This window comes from Symphodus melops (genome assembly GCF_947650265.1).
Source record: "Symphodus melops genome assembly, chromosome: 2".
NCBI classification, from domain to species: domain Eukaryota; kingdom Metazoa; phylum Chordata; class Actinopteri; order Labriformes; family Labridae; genus Symphodus; species Symphodus melops.
Genome location: NC_136692.1, coordinates 2,091,532 through 2,112,790, shown reverse-complemented (window position 1 = coordinate 2,112,790; position 21,259 = coordinate 2,091,532). Strand labels below are relative to the sequence as shown.

The following is a 21,259-nucleotide window of genomic DNA, read 5'->3' as shown; positions in this document are numbered from 1 at the left end:
AACATGGTGAAGAGGATAAATGACCTTTAAATTAAATATGTTTCCCTTTATTTGGGTATTTCTGTCTGCAAAGTGCATCTGAGGACATGAATGAATAAAAAGTCGAATTTGACATGATTAATAAAAGCTAGAGTTTGAAGGATGGGGGGTGGACAACAACACAGCCTGATAATCCAGAGAGTTCCACCTCGAGTGCTTAGTTTTCAATCTACAAAAGCTTCCACTTAAATTTCCGATTGGAGGCTGGAGAAACGCTTCTTTCACTTCAAAGGTGTCAGGCGAAGGGAAACGCTGTTTTCCATTGAAGACGTTGGACATAAAAGGCCTTTTATTCCGGAGGGTTCTTAGTCTGAATGATGGTGGGTGACAGATGATAGAGGATGTAATGATAGGTTGTCATTCATCGCTGCCTCGTGCTTTCCTCTGCTCTCTCTCTCTCTCTCTCGCTCTGTATCCGTTCAAAAACACCTCCAGCAGAGTTAAGATATTTACCGCCGTCAAACTGGGACATCTGACATCATTCGGTCTCCACTGAGGCCTTTGTCCCTGTGTAGCCGTGCGTGCAGGTGAAGACGAGGGCGAAGGCGAAGGCGGGGAATGATGAGTGACTGGGATCATGTGCCAGCAGCAGAGCGAGGAAGAATAAAGGCAGAGAGGAAGGAGGAAGTAGAGGGAGATACTGTGGAATATGGATTAGGAGAGGATCGATGAAAGGTGGAAGGAGGAGTCGTGAAGCACCGCTGCGACAAAGAGTGGACGTGCCCATCGACGTCGGCTGTTTCATTAAAACTGGATTTAACATAAAACACGGGCTGTAATATAAAGTCCCACTTCTCCAAATGTCAATGAAAGCGACGTGTAATTAAAACTTTCGGGAGTCCTGGAAACTTTCCCTGCTGCCGGGTAACCTTTCCCTACCTCAGTTCCCCACCGCGCTTCCGAGCAGACTCATAATCTCTCCATTAGGACGGCGAGCGACGAATGCATGGCGTAATGCGAGCGGGCACACTCGGCTTCCTCTCTCCAAAAATGTTTCCCTCGTCTCTGCCTTTTTTAGAATAAGTTAACAAGGGTGGAAATAGTCCTCTGTCACTGAGATGGATGTTCTCTTTTCTTGTAGTGCACGGAGGGGATTTGTTATCCTGCATCGCGGCGCCGTGGCTGCTCGAGCAGCCTTTATGCCGTACAACGGGCCGCTATCTCAGCAGCAGATGTCCTGGCGTTTGCAAGAGTTAGCCTTGGCTGTCAAAAGCTGTTTATCACAATAATTAGAAGCTGAAGTGAAAATGTGTTTGCGTCTGTCTGCCTGTGTGTGTGTGTGTGTGTGTGTGTGTGTGTGTGTGTGTGTGTGTGTGTGTGTGTGTGTGTGTGTGTGTGTGTGTGTGTGTTTGAGCATGACTGCTAATTGGATAGCTTTGCAAATTTCAGTCGGCAGCAAATCAAATTTTAAGTTTTCTTTTTTTTTTTGCTGCTTCCCTCACAGGAAGATTAATTTTCAATCATTTAAAAAAAAAAGAAGAAGAGAGAGGGGAACAATATTTGATTTTTAATTAACTCCGACCTCTGTGACACATCCGACTCTGGACTCTCACTTTTTCCAACATTCATTGTTTCTAATGGACACTTCAGAGTGTGTGCGGTCTTCACATCTCCAGCCGAGTGTGTGTGTGTGTGTGTGTGTGTGTGTGTGTGTGTGTGTGGACTCACTCCTGTTTCCCCTCTTTGATTGTGAGTGTGAGCGGATGTTTACTCAGAAAGAGAATAAATTAGCCGAGTCTGGCAGGAGAAAGGATCTGGAGCGAGAGCAGAAAAACGAGACGACTTCTTTCAAACTGTCAAAGGCAGAAACTTATTCTGAAGGTTCTTTTTACTTTAAATCACAGCAGAAGAGATTCAAGCGCAGTCAAATGTGTTTGAGCAAGTGGCTGCTTTTGTATGCAGAGTTACCTCCTGTGAGTGAAGTCGAAGCCGGCATCAGATATTCTCCAAAGTCTCTAATGTGTTTCCACAGTGGAGTTCAGAGAACAAGTGCATTCAACACAGACACTGACCGACGGCGTGCTCTCTGCATGTGTGGCAGCGAGTCAGTCTACGTGCTCCGACTCTATGATCCCGGACGTCGAGTGTGTTTGTCAGCACATGCCTAACTGCTAATTTCCCGTCTCTTCCCGTCTGCCCTCCTGAGAGGACGTCGACCCCTGACTGATGAAGTGCAGACAGTGTAGCAGACTAATGGGACGTGGAAGGGGAAGTGAGTAAGGAAAAGAGGAGGGAGGGTCAGGAGGGGGGGGGACGTGAGGAGAAAGAGGAAGTCGTCTGTCGGCGGCGTAAAGCGGAGCATGACGGAGAAGGTGAAAGTAAGGGTGAGAGCGGCGGCGGTTTGGCAGCGCCAGCTTGTGTTTCCACCCGTGGCCTTCCAACCGCCAGCTGCGACCTTCACGAGGGCCACGGAGCGTGAGCCCACAGGGTCACACACACACACACACACACACACACACACACACACACACACACACACACACACACACACACACACCCTCCGAGTCAAAACACACATGTATCCCTGCGCTAACAGATGCTGAACCAGGCATTAGCATTCCCTGCTCGTTAGCCTGTTAGCGATGAGTGGAGCAGTGGAGTGCTACCGCACACTTAAGAGCCACTTCTACTCCTCCCGCTCTCTGGCGTGTGCGCCCCAAGGACTTTTCAAGGATTTTGCACCGACGCACACGCGCTCGCATTACATGAAACATTCCTCACATCAAACACAAGAGGCTTTTCTTATGCACGCCCCAGTTATATAAGCCCGGGAATCAAACATTCAGAGCCGGGGAAATGTACTGAAAGGACCCTCGATTCATGCTGTAAAAGTCGAGCGGGTGAGGTGGCGTGCGAGTGCATGCACACAGCAGACGGAGGCGAGGGAGCTTGTTGTTGTCGTTCTTCTGTGGCTGTCTCAGCGGGGTTTGGTTAAGTCTTTGTATTCAATCCCCAGAGGACGCTACGACAAGCGCAAAGCTTTGGTTCCTTTTGAGAGCTGGCGGCAAATGAGCGAGCGTTCACGTGGAACACATGCAAACATCGCACACGCACACGGAGCTCATTGATGTGTGTCAGCGCGACGCAAACGTACGACGACAACAAACACAAACAAACAACACTCAAACATCGTCATCATCAGACGCACGCCATCTGGGAGTAGCATAAGTCCACAGCGCGGAGAGCTCTGTGCACGCAGCAGGGAGGCAGCTGGCCCTGATATCACCGCCACACGAGCGAGCACCGCTTCTCCGTGCAGCTTCATTTACATGCCAGTGCACATGCAAATATGTGTGACTGTGTGGTAGAGGTGCGAACACTCCTCTCTCCTCTGGGATCGACCTTTAACCCCTCGACGCCTGTTGTCGCAAATTTGCATCAAACAGCTTCCGCTCCGAATGCAGCCAAAACAGCGTCCGTATCCCTCCTACTGCTGGTTGATGCACCTTCAGTACAAACCGAGGAACCTTTAGAAAGCATTAGATTGTCAAACATCCATGTGATGTGCTATTTTTAAATAAACGTTCTCAGCTTAATTTAGCATCTACTTGAAAGCAGAAACGCATTTTTAAAAAAAAGTTTTAATACTTGGAAACAAATTCAGGCGTCAAAGGGTTAATTCTTCTTCTGTGGTCTCAGCCTGTTCATAACAATCATCCGTCATCCCTTCGCCTGCGTGGTCAAGATTAAAGGAAGAACGTGCGACGTTATGATCTTCATGACGATGTCGCCCTCGAGCGCCAGCATGAAACCAAAACAAGCTGCAGTTTGCTAACCGCTAACCGCTAACGGCTCGGCTCCAGAGACGCCACCTCTCTAACCTCAACTCCCTCACATCTGCACCGAGGGGCGATCAGTGAGCACGCACCATCACACGATCCTAACCTAGCTTCTGAGACACTTTAGTTCCAGGCTATCATCGAGTCCTGTCGCTGTGAGTGACAGCTCGTCCTCAATCGGCTCGTGGGCGGCGACCAAAAAAAAAAAAGGGGGGAGGAGCCACGAGGTGCCAAAGTAATTAAGCGAATAAATCCAAGATAAGAGTGTGTTGAGTTTGTAACATCAGACATCAAGAACGATGTCAATAAAGTGAGTGATGAAGACGCTGGGAGAGAGAGGGAAGACTCGCCCTATATTTTCACCCATACATTGATAATTGGAGATAAGTGCTGCCGCTCATCGGCAGTCAGATCGTGCGCTCAAGTTGCCAGTTATGCAAAGCAGCTTTATCTCTCTGTGTGTGAACTTTGCATCGGCGCGCGGACGGACGCCGGTTTGATCAAGTCGGCAGTTATGTAAATCTTTTTCTAAACTTTACATTTGGTGTGAGGAGGAAGCCCGTTTCATCCAGACTCCTTCAGCTCTCCCTCCACTGTGTCATATTTATTCAGCAGTGTGTGTGTGTGTGTGTGTGTGTGTGTGTGTGTGTGTGTGTGTGTGTGAAATTGGTTCTCTGTCTCCAGTATTTGCATGTTTGCCAGTGTTTGTGTGATCCAGCCTCACCACCACCACCACCCAGCCAACAGAGTGAAAAGCACCGGCGCCACTAATTCTCACTCTCACCATCTGCCACCCAAACTCTAATTAAATTTCACTTATCTTTTTTTTTTTTTTTTTTTATGAAGCAGAAGTTAATAGTGCGGGCTTATTAAATCAGGGGGATTTTTCACGCCAGCTGCAGTGTCACCGGAGCCTGACTCCACACACACACACACACACACACACACACACACACACACACCCCGTTGTCTCGTAGTTTTGCAGCATTTTGCACATTTTTTCAACATTTCAGTTTTTTCCACAGCAGTGCTTCGTCTCGCTCTCTGTCGTCACATTTAATCTCCCAGCATGCACTTACCTTCTTCTGGAGCGGAGTGCGGCGTGGGGACACTTTGTGGGCGAAGCGGCAGCGGCTGACTTTGGGCTCATTTGGCGTGTTTCATGGAGCCGTTCACGCCGCGTTAGTTAATCAGGATTACTCAGCAGAGCAACATTTGGACGCGCTTGTGTTTAATCCGCTGTGAAAGGCAACATGTTGCTCATTTCTCGGTGTGAGGCGGCGATTACCGAGTCCTTTCACGGGCGTGAGGCTGCGTGTGCACGCCGTGTTTAACACCGTGACATGGAGACTGTGATCATTTCTGCACGTGTTACATGATGTGAAAAAATGATGTCTGCTGCTGAGGAATCAGAGCAGCACACACACACACACACACACACACACACGCCCGCTGCATACCCAACGACACACACACTCCATAATGATGGATTCGCACGCCGTCCCGTCGGCGCGTGAGCGGATAATTCTTCGGGGATTTCAAAAAGAATTACTTTTTAGTTTCTATAATTTTCTTTGGGAAGAGTCTGAAATTGTAATGATTCTAATCCTCAAACTCATTAAAACAGTTTGCGCTGCACGAGCTTAACTTTCAAGGAGCTTAACTTCACACGTCGAGAAACAGCAGAATGAAAAGTGAGATTAATTAAATCTACTCTGGAATATGCTCGTTTATCATGCTGCATGTTCGTACTCCTGAACAACCATCGCTGCTCTCAATCTTCACAACTCGACCATGCGCTGGACTCTCCTGATTGGCTGCCTGTTTTCAAGGAGACTGTGCATCATAAAGATTCAAAGAAAAGAGGAGAACATGCTACATGTTCATGTCAGATCAAACTTCAGAACCGACTCATGTCTTCTCTCCTCTCTTTTCATACTCAGAACCAGTCTCTTTGATTTGAATGCAGCAGCAACGATTTGGACCTGAACCCAGAAACATGATCCACTTGATAATCAAACTATTAAAGGAGCAATGTGTGATTTTTAGATCCAGTAGATGTCGCCCTCGAGCTCCAGCATGAAACCAAAAAAAAGAAGTTCAGTCAGGACCACTTTGTCGAGGAGAATACTTTGATGCAGTTCCATATATTTGGCGGTATGGCTCTGAGGGAGGAACGCCATAAGGCAGGGAGATGAGCCGCAACCCCCCGAGCCAGCAGCAACGCCAGCATGACATTGATTAAGTCAGATATCATAAAAGGAGGAGCAGGAGAGGCATGCAGAGGGAGCAGAGAAGTGTAGGCGGGCTCCAGAGCTATTTAGCCAATAGGATGCTTTCAGCAGATCAGCTGGTCATCAGCTGATCAGGCTTTAGTGAGGTCAGCTGACACGAATTCTAGCACAATATTAAAGCGTGACTCGGTGACCTGTCGGAACTTACATGATACTTCATTTGTTTAGGCCACGCCCCCCCTCCAATCTGAAGCCTCCGCTCTCCTCCAGAGACACGCCCCTCTCTCCTCTCGCGTCAGCGTGTAAACACGGCGCTGACAACAACACAGCATCACTGCAGACAGTCAGGACTCACACACACATTTACACACGACACACACACACACACACTATGTCGCACCTTCTTCCTGTCAACAAAATCAAACTTCCTTAAAACGATCACTCACTTGATGATGCTTCTTCCCCTCCTCTCCTCAGACTCACTCTGTCCCCGTCTTCCTCCAGATCCTGGTCCACGTGGGCTTCCTGACCGAGGAGTCCGGAGACGTTTTCAGCCCCAAGGTTCTGAAGGGGGGTCCGCTGGGCGAGATGGTGCAGTGGGCCGACATCCTCACCGCCCTCCATGTTTTGGGACACAACCTGAAGATCTCCATGTCGGTGAAGGAGCTGCAGGGGTGAGTCATCGTTCCCTTCTGCCGCCGTTCAGCCGCCGCCGCCATAAGAGGATACGAGGGTTATCCAGGCGGGAGCGTGTTGACTTCTGCAAAGAGAATCGGCTTGGTCAAGACTTTAAGTAAACATGTTTGATTGCCTGAGTCAAGCTGTGGCCTCCATGTTTAAACAGCTCCCGCCAGTGACAACATTTAACACGCTCATTAAAAGAGACTCGTAGCGGAATGACCCCCCCCCCCCTTCCTCCGATAACAGAAAAAGTTCATGATCTTTTACCACCTTTCCGTTATCAATTGTGCGCTTGTGCTCCCCACATAGAGCGTTGAATATGCTCCCTCCCGCTTTAACCCCGGCGAGCTCCGAGGGCTCTAAGGTGCCGTTGATTTACCAGCTGCTGCATCGATCCCGTATCGACGCCAGCCCTCGGCTTCCTGTCAGCGCGTCTCCACTGGACTGTGTCTCTTTATCCCCTGCGTCAGCACGCTCGCATGTTTCTGCTGACGGATACTTCTGCGGAGCCAAGCCACACACACACACACACACACACACACACACACACACACACACACACACACACACACACACACACACACACGGACAGACGGATGAATGGATGTAAATCTACCCTGTTGGGAGAGATCCCTACAGCTCGCTCCGTCCGGTCCGTGCAGGATCCACCATGATGGCGGAGACTGAATGAATCACGCAGGATGTCAGGATGACTCCCACTGAACACTAAAACAACTCTGCATGCTGCGGGCGCGTGTGTGTGAATCACGCCGACGTCTTTGTCCCAGCCTTGATTGGGCTGATCGTCTTCGTCCTGCTGCCCGTCGTCCATCACTGCGATGACACGTGTATGGAGTATAGATCAATGAAATGATGTCTGCAGGAGACCCCCTCGCTGCACTCTTTTACGCCGAGCACCGCCCGCGACAACTCCCACAAATCACAGGAGCAGAATTGTATTGACCCCAAGCAGCCATTCTGTGGACGTGTAACACCTCTGCAGGGAGGAATCTTATATATAAAGAATGAGTTGAGAGACGGCAGGGACATCCACAGGGCCGGTTCACCTGTCAGATCTGAAATGGATGGCAGCATCGTTTTTACTGAGTGCAGTCGCTGGACCTCTTTTTTTTTTTTTTTTTTTTTTTAATAAATTGGCCCGTCTCACAACCTGGGCCGTGATGTCTCAGGGAGCTGGCAGTCCAATCTAACGCAGCAGCATGAAGAGTGATTCCTGTGCACCTTGCTCACATGGAATTGCTTCAGAAAGGAAAACAGCTCTGAGCTCGGGATTACGACGGGGGTGCAGTCTGAGCTTTGTGTAAACTGCGTCTGGATCCTGACTCAGTCTTTTCTAAACACTGCTGTGAGGAGAAATCACAGTCACTCTGCCTTCCTCATGGGCCGTCGTTCCACACGGTTAGCCGCGGGGGAAGTGGGAGCACAAACACACACACTATTTAAACCTTTGGTTTCTGGTGAGGAGAATGAAAGTCGGTCTACGGGGAGGACTCAGATGTTTGTTAGGTAATTGTTCGGGGTCGGGGTGTTTTTGTTTTGTTCCTCTCTCTTGGACTCCCAGGTGCTGCCTCACTGCAGCCGCTGATCGAGCACACCTGAGCCCTCACAGTCGGGGTCAGTGGAGCGTTTGGTGGCGTGCGACTCAGGAGAGATTCTCCGCCTTCTGTGTTTTCTTGAAGAACTTTATGCTCATTGTTTATCTTCAGGTTTTTTTGGTTAATCGCGTTTTATTGGAGATTGTTTGGCTTCTCTTTAGTTGTTTTCTTAAAGAAGCTTGATTTTGGTTGTTGGAGATTTTTCAGATTTTCTAAAAACATAATTTATTTTTGTTGCTCACACTGAGTTCCTCTTTGTTATTTGGGTTGGTAATTTCTTCAAAAACTAGCTTGATTTTGAAAGAAGCATTCCCTCCGTGCTCCTTCTGCACCCACCCCTCCCCCTCTGTGCCTACTCTAAAGCCACGCCCCCCTCTGTGCTCCCTCTAAAGCCGCACCCCTCTGTGCTCCCTCTAAAGCCACGCCCCCTCCCCTCCTCTGTGCTCCTCCTATAGTCACGCCCCCTCCTCCTCTGTGCTCCTCCTAAAGCCACGCCCCCTCCCCCCTCTGTGCTCCCTCTGAAGCCACGCCCCTCCCCCCTTTGTACTCCCTCTAAAGCCACGCCCCCTCCCCCCTCTGTGCTCCCTCTAAAGCCACGCCCCCTCTGTGCTCCCTCTAAAGCCACGCCCCCTCCCCCCTCTGTGCTCCTCCTATAGTCACGCCCCCTCCCCCTCTGCTCCTCCTATAGTCACGCCCCCTCCTCTGTGCTCCTCCTAAAGCCACGCCCCCACCCCCCTCTGTGCTCCCTCTAAAGCCACGCCCCTCCCCCCTTTGTACTCCCTCGAAAGCCACCCCCCCCTCTGTGCTCCCTCTAAAGCCACGCCCCCTCCCCCCTTTGTGCTCCCTCGAAAGCCACGCCCCCCTCTGTGCTCCCTCTAAAGCCACGCCCCCCTCTGTGCTCCCTCTAAAGCCACGCCCCCTCCCCCCTGTGCTACCTCTAAAACGTGACTTTATTTGTAAATGAATAATGGACGTATCCTGTAAACACGAGTCATCTGCTCAAACTCGTCACCAGCCAATCACAAGGCTGACGTGTAGAGACGAACAGTCACATTCACACCTACAGTACGGTTAGCTTAGAGTCAGCGGGTAAGCTAGCGAGCCTGCAGGAGGAAGCCGGAGTACTCGGAGACAATCTTGAAAAAACCCCAAATAATCAGAATTTGCACGGCAGACGGTATGATGTCATCATGAAGGAGGCGTCGCCCCTGCAGACCGACCTTTACGAGTGTTGTCCTTTTATAAAGACATGCTCCACTTTTGCTCTTCTGTCCCAACGTGCAGGACTTCTTTCAAAGACACGAAGACGAGCAGAGATGTTTGTTTGTTTTCCTCCCTGAAGACAAACAGGTAGAAGGATAAACAAAGCTGACAGAAAGGCTGGCAGACAGTTACAGTCCAGTAGTCTGACAATCTGGACCTGCGGGCCGACGGAGACGAACAGAACAGCAGACAGACAGACAGACGGCGCGTCTTAGTGCAGCTTGAGTCCAAACACAGATTTATAAACTTCACTCGACTTCGTCTCGGAGAAACTAAAGACGGGAACAGAAAGTGCTGAAGGTCCAAGCCACCTCCACAGTCTCATCATGGTTTGTGTTACGCTGCTCTCGGGTGCGTACAGGCTGAGGAGGAAACAAAGGCTCGCTGTAATTGGCCACTGAGGGGACGATGTGCTCGAAGTGTTTACTGCATGGAACAAACAGCGACGTCTGTGGAAACGCTCGGACTGCTGGACTGAATCCTCCAGAGGACGCTCACACACTGCAGCCTGTCCCATCATCATTCAAATCATCTCACACTGATAGAAAGTAAAATTTAAAGACGGTGATAAAAAAGCGTCTTTTTTAGCGTGTCCCCCCCCCCCCCTCGTCCCCTCGTCCATAAAAGTGTGAGGGTGTGCTGTGTGGCCTGCAGGGCGTAATGAAACAGGGAATCATTCAATTATAATCTCTGTTTCAGAGGCAGAGTGGAGGCATGTCTTAGTCTCTGGGCTGTCACGGTGCGGGGACTGATGAGAGTGTGTGTGTGTGTGCGTGTGTGTGTGTGAGAGAGAGAGAGAGAAGGAGAGAGAGAGGAGTGAAGTGCAGAGTGGGGCGAGCCGGTTGTTATTCAAATATAAAAAACGGTGATTGGTTGCATGAAACTCCATTTTCCTCCCTTCCCATCCCAACACACACACACACACACACACACACACACACACACACACACACACTCAGCCTGAGTTGGGTTGCACCTTGCCAGCACACCATCGGGAGGGTATTTGCTCCGGATTCCTGCATCTTCACATCTGCTGAGTGTGCACTCCTCTCAGCGGAGACTCGCCGAGCGCCTCGATGGAAATGAGGCTGATTTTGGTGCCAGTTTGATTGGCGAGGCACCTGAGATGAATTGGTGTGTGAGGGGGAAAAGACAGACCCCCCCCCCCCCCCCCTCCCCTCCTGTTCTACATTAAAGGGTTTAGATGATTGAGAGCTGCAGCAGGACTGAAAGTGTAAAAAAAAAAAAGGACAGTCAGCAACTTTTGCTTTATTCTGTCAATACTGTAAACAGGACAAATGCAGTGTGTTAAGACATGAAGGAAACAAGATGGCCTCTGCAGTTTATATTCAGCCAGTGAGAGACGTGTTGGTGGAGTACAGGAAGGGATTTTATTATCCCATGAGTGGCGTTTTGTTGAGCTGCTCTGAGTCGGCTCCTTCTCCCGGGACGATTCAGAATCTATCAGGGTTTCTCTTCCATCTGTTCTGGTGAGCCCAATAACTCATGACCACCGTGACGCAGTGTCCTCATGTTTGTCGGATGCACTTCACTAACTGGTCAGATTTACGTGGCTCAAGGTCACGCGGTAAGCGGTAACCTCCAGTCTATACAAACGAAGCCCATGAGGATGGACGTGTTTGTGGAGAGACACCAGACGTTTTCACAGCATCAATTAACGTGTTTACAACCTGGTTGGAAAAAAAGGAAATGGGTCTGATTAGTTAGTCGTCACATGACTCGCTCACAGTTGGTTTCATGTCTCATTCTGTGGACATGCGGTTCCATTCACACGAAATATAAACATACGTGTGAACAACAATGTCTCGTAACAGTGTTTTTAATCACCACTCTCACTCTCAGCACTTGGCTGTTACATTAAGAGCCGTCTGCTCTCTGATGTTTCACACTTAAACTTTCACCAGGGCCATTAAAGCTTGATGTGTGTGTCTGTACATTGCAGCTACGTTGGCTACGTGTGTTTTGAGTATTTATAGTTCAGCCTCCACCGTGGAGCTTTACGCATCGCCTCCTTCGTTCACACAACCAGAGGATCGTGTTGTTTCTGGTCAGAGCTGTTTGAAATGAGTAACTCTACACACGATCAATCTTCAAACCCTCTGCTGTCTTTGTTGTAAAGCCGGCCTAAACCGGTGCTACATTTTGGGCTTTAAGCCATTTCGGTCCAGCTGCTGTGTATGTTTGTGTGTGTTTCATCTATCTCCTGGTCTGTGTGTAAGTCTGCCTGTGCTGTGTGATAGGGAGCATTTTACAGGAAGAGAAAAGCCTGGGTATGTGCTGCTGAATCCATGTGTGTGTGTGTGTGTGTGTGTGTGTGTGTGTGTGTGTGAACTGATGCTACTTTGAATCATAAGCTCATTGGCGTAAGTCTGCTGCTTTGGCCCAGAGATGGCTTGCATAACCCAGGAGATTAATGCAAAAAAGAGCTACCCACTGAGGTTATGTAACTTCTTTATAAAATGGGATTGATCTTCAGATTCTCTCACTTACACTCGTCTTATTTGCTCTGACCTGTGCATGCTCCAGTCTGATCATCGCTGCTCTCTGGCTCTTCACATTTTCATTCCTCCGTTACGTTTCCCGTTTCCGCTCTTTCAATTCCGTCTTTTGCTTTTGATCTGTTAAATTTGCCTTGATCTCGTTAAATGGATTGTGTGGGTTTAATGCGGTCCGTCGAGCCAACTCAGTGTTCTCCGAATCGCTTCAGCAAGTCGAAGTGTTCCTGCATGCGTTCACAGAACAACCACTCCAAGAACTGAAACCTGAACGAGGAGGGAGGGGGGGTTTGCATGTGTTGTCATGGGCACTAGTCCCTCCATGGAGCTGCTGTCCTGTAGGCCGACCATGCACAGGGAGAGGCGTGGGGAGGTGGGCGGCCTGGGTGTGCTTCTTAGCCACATTGCAGACTGGTTCTCAGGATGTGGAGTGTAAGATACCTGTAAGAAAAGCAGGTAATGAAGGTGCATCATTCATCGTGACACTGCTCATCACATCCTTTTGGTATCATTCACCAGCTTCCTCCTGAGATCCTCGTTCACACAGAGAGAAAAAACCCCCCCCCGCTGTGAATAACTTGAGAGTAAGCAATTAGCAGGAAGATGTTACTCTGAGTGTAATTGTGGTAACAAATCATGTGTCTGCTTCCTTCCTCCTGCCCTTATTAAAGCGAAGCCTGCAGAGAGACCCGAGTCAGTGACCTGGCTTCACCTCCTGCAGGCTGTTTGCTGCTTCAAACAAACGCAATCAAAAACACACGACTCCTCTTTACAGCACTGACGCTGCTCTCTTGCTTTCTCCACGGCAATTAAGCCGTGTCTTATTTTCCCTTCAGAGGGGCTTTATCTGGTTTCTTTCATTACTTGAATATTACTGCGCTCCTCTGTTAGCGGTGCAGGTTTAGAGGGAAACAACTTTAAAAGCAGCTGACTCTCAACAATAACACACCCGCGTCTATAAGAGCAGGGGAGATAATATTATTAAGGGAGTGTGTATCCAATCTCCTTACTTGGGGGAACCTGCTGAGGTGAGTGAAACTCCAGAAGGGACCTGGGAGGCAGATCCTTATTTTAAGAAGAAAGCTGGCACACTAACATTCATTATCAGCAGTGTGTGTGTCAGCATGCGTCGTTGTTAAAAAGTAGAGCGTGTAAATTAGTCATACGCACATGTCTATGTGTCTGCTTTAAGAGACGACCCCCTCCCCCCCACCACCACCATTACATGATTCATCAGCAGCTCATACTTACATACACTCAGGTATTCTACATAATCAGATGTTCAGCATTTACAAGGTTTTGAAATGTGATGTTTTTGTTAGAAGTTGAGCTGGAGTGATTACTTCATCAGTCAACTGACCAGTCAACAAAATGAATCAGAAAAATTCATTCAACATTAACAAACATTGATGCTTGATTACTGAGAGGTCACATATGAAACACATCACGTGTCTCTAGTCTGTCTCCAAACCCCCCCAATCATGAGACAAGTCCATCCTCTCCGTCTTCTGCCTGCTCCACTTTTCAGAAAATGTGTGCTCAAACAGGCCGTTTTGTAGATTTTCCCTTCATGACATCACAAAGGGCAGTAGCCCCTCCCCCCAGGTGGGTGACACTCCCACAGCTAGGTGTTTGTTCTGCCCTCTGAGTCTGCCTTCTCACCGTAAACAATAGGACATGGAGCCAGAAAGCAGCGAGTACACCCGAGCCCTTCCAGAGAGGGGGCGTGGCCAGACACAGCTCATTTACATATTTAAAGCTACAGACACAGAAACAGCCTGTTCTAAGGCGGCAGCTGGCATGACGGACACGACGTGGGTATTGTTGCCGTGGAAACACCGTATGTAACGTTTAAGACTGCTACATCAGGAAGCTTGAACTATTACTCACTCCCATGATTCCCCCACCAGCCTCAATGTCATCTTCTGTTATTGTTTTGATCGAGAGCCCCCTGGTGGCAGAGTGGACATACTGTAGTGCACACAGAGCATGAAAACAAACCTCACACTCATAGATAAATGAGTCCCCAAACTAATGATTGGCATATTAGCATTCTTTTTGAACATAATGTTGAGCTGAATTTATGATGACGGGCTTTTCCATTCAGAACTTTTGACTCTGGGTTTCATACGAAATACATTTGCAGGGTTTTAGTGCAGTTTCTTGAGTTAAAGATCTGAATACTGCTGCCCTGATTCATCTACTGTATCTCCGTCCCTGGGCCTCCTCGCTTCGTCTCTTACTCTGTCGTTTCATTTTCCTTCTTGCTACAGTTGTTTCCCTCTAAGCTTAAATCAATGTGCTTGTTAGCAACTTCCCACATTTTGTTTTTGCAGCATTTCATCACCCCTCTTTCCCGTCCTAATCCCTAACAGACACTCACTCATGCCGCTGAGGCACACACTTGGTCATGACTTCCCTTATCTCTCATCTCAGATATAAAGAACTGGGGGGTGGTGGGGGGGGCAGTCATGGCCCATGGGTGACTTTCTCTTTTGTTTCTGCTGCTGCTTTGGCTCACATCTCCACATGCCGTTACCTCCTAATTGGTTTTTCTCACACAACAGGGACTTGGGAAAACGAGCTGGACTAGTAGGAGGGCTTCAGTGTATGCTGGACTTCTAACATGGGAGCTACTGTACATCGTGACTTGAGCCATTTAATGTCATGAACTGGATATGGTCATATATGTGTGGTATGTCACCAGATCTAATCAAGGATTCTGTCGATAAGACGCTGACACTTAAACGGTCCCAATTTTCAAAAAATCTGAAGCGTGACTAATAACATTATGAATGCTCTTCATCCCACCTTTGTTACGTCGACCCTACGACGTCTGTCTCTGTGACACGGCAGCTGAAGTTGCTCTGTAAATTAGCTGTCGTTCTTCCTGACACGGAGAGAAAAGCGGCCGCAGTCATTTCCAGACATACAATTATAGAGAAGTCACACTGAGCCGTTGGAACGTTTGTCTGTTCTGTAACCTTGGGTAGGCGAGTGAGGGAAAAAAAGACAATAGGAACTCGGGCTCACATGCAAGTCGACATTATGAATTCATCATGTGAATGTCTGGAGGGAAAGTTGATAGCCAGCCAGCTGTAGTTTCTGAATATAAGTCAGTGGAGAGTGAGGACGTGACAATTACAGGTTTTGATTTTGGACTCAAATCTGAGGAATAAGAACTGCCGACTGCCCTTGTTTCTCCACTGCTCGGTCCCTCTGCTGTTTTAAAGCTAATGTAGCGTAGCCTCCATGCCTCGTGGCGAGCACGGCACCACCTGTCTGTTTTGGTTCTCTGCACCCAAAAAAAAAAATATCTTACCTGCCGTTTTTTGAGAGAACAGACTCGACTTGTTGTACTGGAGCCTCTTTGATTAAATCATGGTGTCTTTTAAAGCGTGGTTAATGCTGCGTAATTATTAAACCAAAAATTACATCAAGCTGTGGAAACCTGATGGATGCCTCCATTTTTGATCTTGTAAACAAGAACATAACAAGTGGCGATGTTAAAGAGTGCAGGTCATGATTTAGAAAACGTGTGAAATGTGAAGTTTAAAGGGGACATATTCTCCCCCTTTATCACCTTTTCAAACACCGCCCTCTGTGCTCTAAATGAAGCATCTGTGTTTCTGAGCTTTGGTCCAAATATAACATGAATCAAGCAGCAGAGGAGGTTTGTGACCCTGTAGAAACCAGCTCTCTCAGAACGCTCCATTTGGTGTGTGTGTCTCTTTAAATACAATGACCACGCCCCCCTGAGTTTTCTCGGTAGATATCACTCCTTCACTAGTGGGAATAAAAATGGCGGACCTGCATAGGAGTTTTGCTCTAGGCTGGAGGTGAAGATACCAGTGGAGGGGAAGGGATAAACAGAATCCCACTGTGACATCACAAGGGGCGCACATTTAAAACGGAGCATTTTTCTGTGTGTTGTAAGACTTATGCAGAGCACAAACAAAGGACTGGATGGCTTTACTTCACATTTTGTCAGTCTGGAGACATTCAGGTTACCCAAATAAATGTTAAAAAAAACATGGTAAAAGTGTTTTTCACAATATGCCCCCCTTTAATTGTTCTCGTGTTTTCCCAATATGGAACAAGGTTTTTTTACGTCTTTGTTTTTGAGCCATGACGGGTCTCTCTTCTGCGTTAAAGAAGGCCTCTCTCTGTCAGCTATTCCAGTCATTCCCTTCTCTGTGTGAAAGAAAACTAGCAGAGGATCAGCGAGGAGAATTAAAGCTGTGACGGTAGCCTCAATTGTCCGACTGTGTAAAAAAAAGGCTAAGAGAGGTCAGCCTTTATCGGCTAAGGGGCCGAAACAGTCAGCTCTGGCTGAATAAAGCAAGCCAGGTACTGAAAGGAGACAGTTGGAAGACAAGGTTTGTGTGTGTGCTTAGCATGCAAGTGTGTGTGTGTGTGTGTGTGTGTGTGTGTGTGTGTGTGTGTTTCATCATCTCAGACCACGGCGCTGAGGGCTTTTCAATCTCCTCTTACTGGAAGCAGGGGAGGACAGTTCTGGCTCTGAATGGACTGTGAGGCCCCGGGGACACAGTCAGGCGAACTCTGGTAACAAAACAAAAAAAACCCGAACGCTATCAGCCATCTATCATCCCGCTGCACTCACCGAGCTTCATCCCTCTCAAGATGTTGCCTGGAGAAGAAAGAGACAGAACTGAGGAAAAGGAGAGAAAAGGAGACGCATGTATCTTGCTTTTGTCTGAAGCGTTCTCGCGCTCTCTGCGACGGCAAACGAGGCTTTCGTTGATGCTTTTGGAAAACAGAAGATAAATTAATGGGCTCAGTGGTTTGCTGACTCGGGGAGAATTTAATTGCCTAAGTGGAACAATTCCTTGTCAATCAACTGAGGCAACATAATTAGCCTACGAAGTGATAAGTACCCAACAAGACGCTGCTAGAAAAGAGAAGCTCTCCGTTCACTGAGCGTGTTTACATCGAGGCAGTAGAGCCAGGAGAGCAGGCCAATTAACCGGAGCTGCAGCTCCAGCTAGTGGCGAGAGCGAGCTTCAGAGTGCGTCTCACTGTTGCTCGGATACGGAAGTTAACTTCTTCTTCTTCTCCTTCTCCTTCTCCTCCTCCTCCTCCTCCTCTGGGTTTTTGGGGAGAGAAGAAGAGAGAATCACTCCCATGATTCCCCGCCAGCCTCAATGTGATCTTTTTCTTATTGTTTGGATTGAGCGCCCCCTGGTGGACATTTAGTCCCCAAACTAACGATTGGCACATTTACGTTCTTTATTTGCACTAAGGGTGTAAAAGAGTGGCGTCCTGTCCTCAGCAGCAGCAGATGTATTTTCAAACAAGATCCAGTCAACACTCATATAGTTTAATGTTTCACCCCAAACAGGTCGTTTGTTTTTCCTCTACATTTTGACCTTGTTCATTGGACCGTTGATAAAATGGATATACCCGCCGCAGCCTCCTCCGCCATTTTAGTACCATTAGATGTATCATTTTCAACCGAGAGCACAGCCGACACAGAGAGCGTTTGTACTTTACTTGAGTTTATTCTTGAAATGGACTCTTAGTCGTCTGAAGGAGCACACGTCGAGTCTCCCACTGAAGCTACGATATGATGTTAAACATCTGGATGTTGAAGCTGCTTCACAAACAAACAGGACGAATTATTCGGTACCCCACAAATGCATCAGGTCAGTATTTTGAGTGAGACAGATAAGTGCTCCTCAGATCTGGCACAACATGAGGCCGTGAAGGATGAAGCTGGAGACGAGTTCTTTAGTTAAGAGAAATAATGAACTTCATAATGGGCCCTTTATTGCCTTTCAGTGCTGCGGTGCATGACCACAGCTGATAAATCAGGGCGCAGCACCTGCAGAGCAAGCACACAGTCATCAGTTTGGATGTCGGGGGGGGGGGGGGAGAGTACGCGGTGATGCATTAGAGGGAAATATCAATAGGTGCATCATCAATTTGGAGCGTGGTGTAAAGCTGAGCGGCGCCGGCGGAGGATGAAAATCCTGTCGTCACATTCTGGCGTTTCTCCTCGTAGCGGCTGATCGCTGCGTGAACGCCTTCTGTGTCGGCTCATCGGAATGTTTAATTTCATCTGTTAAACCTCGAGTAAGCAGGAGACACGCTCCCCGGCGTCTGTGCGGAGCGCCGCTTAAATCGAGGTCAGGCGCCTCGCATTATCCGCCCGCTTCTCTTGTGTTGTTGCTTGAGACAAGTCGACAGAACGAGGGTTCTATCAGAGCGCTCGTTATCTCGCCGCTCGGTGAAAAGAGCGAGCGAAGTCGAGTATAATTGGATTTGTTACCTGCACACTGCAGCTCACCAGGCGCCCTTGGAGTTAAGAGTTGACACCAGAGCCTCAAATATTTCACTCGACGACGGCCTCCTAATGGCTCGAGACGTGACACGCTGTCATTAGGCCTGATGTCTGCACGCCCTCTCGGAGAGGACGAGCCGTCTTAGCGCAGCCAGCCTTGAAATGAGGCTGAGCGAGGCGAGGTGTTGATTTCACTAAGTGTCTTTTCTCTCACCTTTTACTTTCTCTTGGATCCCACACTTTGTCTTCCTCCCTTCCTCACTCTGCTCCCGCGCTGACAAAACGCACGCCGGCAGCTCTCTTTGTGGATTCAACCTGACGTCGTGTTTCTGCTCCGTCTCTCTGACGGGGAGAATCGAGCCGACGATCGACGATCTGCAACATCTGCGTCCTGCACAGAAACCACTTTACCCCCCTTTATGCAACACCCCCCCCCCCCCCCCCCCCCCCCCTCTTGTCTGCATCTTTCTCATCTGGTGCCGTTTTGTGCAGATACTCTTCTTCTGTTTGAGCTTGAATACCATCCTGTAAATATGTTTTAAAATCCGCTCTACTATTTTTCATATTTGTCCTTAAAAAATTTGTCCTAATCTGATCTGAAGTCCCCGTCAGACGGGCATGGTGACTTGTGTGCAGCTTCTGAAGCTCCGCCCACCTCAGACACAGAACAGTTTCATGGTGTTACATGTGTGTTCGCTGCTCTGTGACTTTGAACACGGTGCTGCACAGAGACGATGATGCTGCCGGCTTCATAACACTCATCTGGTGCAGTGTTTGTTTCTGCATGAGACCGGTGGGCTGTGCACCTGGTGAGAGAGAGAGAGAGAGAGAGAGAGAGAGAGAGACACACACACACACACACACGCTGAGTTCAGGTGGTGCTGCGTCCTGTCAGCTGGGTGACACTAATGAGATCACTTGAGTGTGTGTGTGTGTGTGTGTGTGTGTGTGTGTGAGGATGTGGGATGGCAGCACTCGTCCACTTGACTTGAGATGATTTGCGTTTGTTCCTCGTCTTTCATCGGGCCGCTGGCGTTCCCTCCTGACTTCATTTGATCTGCACCGTGTGTGAGGAACATAACGATGTGTACATCCTGCCATAGTGTCTGTTTACACACCCACATCCCACCACTCTGTTTTCATTAACGTGTGTGTGTGTGTGTGTGTGTGTGTGTGTGGCCTGACTCGTGGAAGCAGCGGCGGCGTGTGTGCGTGTTCTAATCCGTCACTTCTGGTCTTCCTCTTGATTTAGAGGGTTAGGGGAGAAGTTGCTGACTGAGGGAGAACCAGCAGACAGCTTGCTTTATTAGCACAGGCTGCATATGCAACATGCGTGTGTGTGCGTGCGTGTGTGTGTGTGTGTGTGTGTGTGTAAATCCACACGGTGAGAGGTCAAAGCGTGGAGGTTTCTCTTCTTCTCATCACGTCACTGTAAAGCTTTTTGTTTCTTCATCTTTCCCTCCTTCCTCTTCTGTCCTCAAGCTACGCCCCACTCTCTCTCTCTCTCTCTCTCTCTCTCTCTCTCTGACTACCTGTCTCTCACCTTGCCCCCCCCCCTCGCTCCCTGTCTTCCGTCCCTGGCGTCTCTAATTCTCCCTCTCTGCACCACAGCTCTTCATCGTAGGATTTTATTATCTCTGACAGGAGGGGGAATTTTTTCCTCTTCTTCTTTTCATCTCTGATTCATCCATCCGCATCCTCTCTCTATTTTCCTCTCTCTCTCCCTTCCTCCCTCTCCCTCTCTCTCTCTCCCTTCCTCTCTCTCCTCTCCCCTCTCTCTCCCCCCCTCTCTCCCCCCCCTCCCCCCCCCCCTGTATTTCTGTTTATGATGCCTTGCGGCTCTCTTATCTGCTGCTCTCTGCCTCAGCTGATAACTGCGGCCTGTCAGCTGCTTCCAGCACCGCCGTGGATGTAAGTGTGTGTGTGTGTGTGTGTGTGTGTGTGTGTGTGTGTGTGTGTGTGTGTGTGTGTGTGTGTGTGTGTGTGTGTGTGTGTGTGTGTGTGTGTGTGTGTGTGTGTGTGTGTTCGGGTGTTTCGAGTTCGAGAAAGTTTAGCAGCGTGCTCACAGATTAACATCGGCTGGTGGTAATCAGAGGCGGACGAGGAAACAGATGATTACGTAGGTGTGTGTGTGTGTGTGTGTGTGTGTGTGTGTGTGTGTGTGTGTGTGCGTGTGTGTATGCGTGCGTGCGTGTGTGTGTGTGTGTGTGTGTGTGTGTGTGTGTGTGTGTGTGTGTGTGTGTGCGTGCGTGTGTGTGTCATTTGATTAGAGATGTATGAAACATGTTGATTCACAAAGTATTTATCTTTCAGGGAGGTGTTTTCAGTGTTGCCTCCACACACACACACACACACACACACACACACACACACACACACACACACACACTCTGACATGGCGTCTCTCTGCCTGCAGCTGCCTCCGGGGGTCCACACATAAGCGGATCAGGTGGCTGTCATCACGTCACGCTGATAAACTTTTTAACCACATTCTTCTCAGCTCGCTTTAAAGGCAGAAACTTTTTGAAGTCACCTGACGCAACCGCACGGCAACGTTTCCAAAACATGAAAGACGGCTCGCTTCCACTTTCTGACACGAGCACCATCCTCCTTTCAAACTGTTTACAGTCACACGGCCTGGTAAACATTCCTCCCCCGTCTCTGATCGCCCCTTCTCTCTCTCTCTGTGTGCTCGACTTTTCGTTTTTGTTTCCTTCCTGTTCGTCCTGTCCTGCTGCTCTGACGGCGTGGCGTCGGCGTCGGCGGGGCGGCGCAGAGACGCTGAACGGAACAGAGCAGACTTTCGTGCTGCGTTCGCTCGCGCTCG

General features: G+C 48.9%; 1 pseudogene across 1 annotated transcript in view; it reads left to right on the top strand.

The window, feature by feature from the left end:
- LOC306819982 (alpha-1,6-mannosylglycoprotein 6-beta-N-acetylglucosaminyltransferase B-like) overlaps positions 1 to 21,259 on the top strand; it is a 75,923-nt pseudogene that overhangs the window by 51,286 nt on the left and 3,378 nt on the right. Inside the window, exon 8 of the transcript XR_013781756.1 lies at positions 6,557 to 6,832. The product of XR_013781756.1 is annotated as an alpha-1,6-mannosylglycoprotein 6-beta-N-acetylglucosaminyltransferase B-like (transcript). The remainder of the gene's footprint in view (positions 1 to 6,556; positions 6,833 to 21,259) is intronic.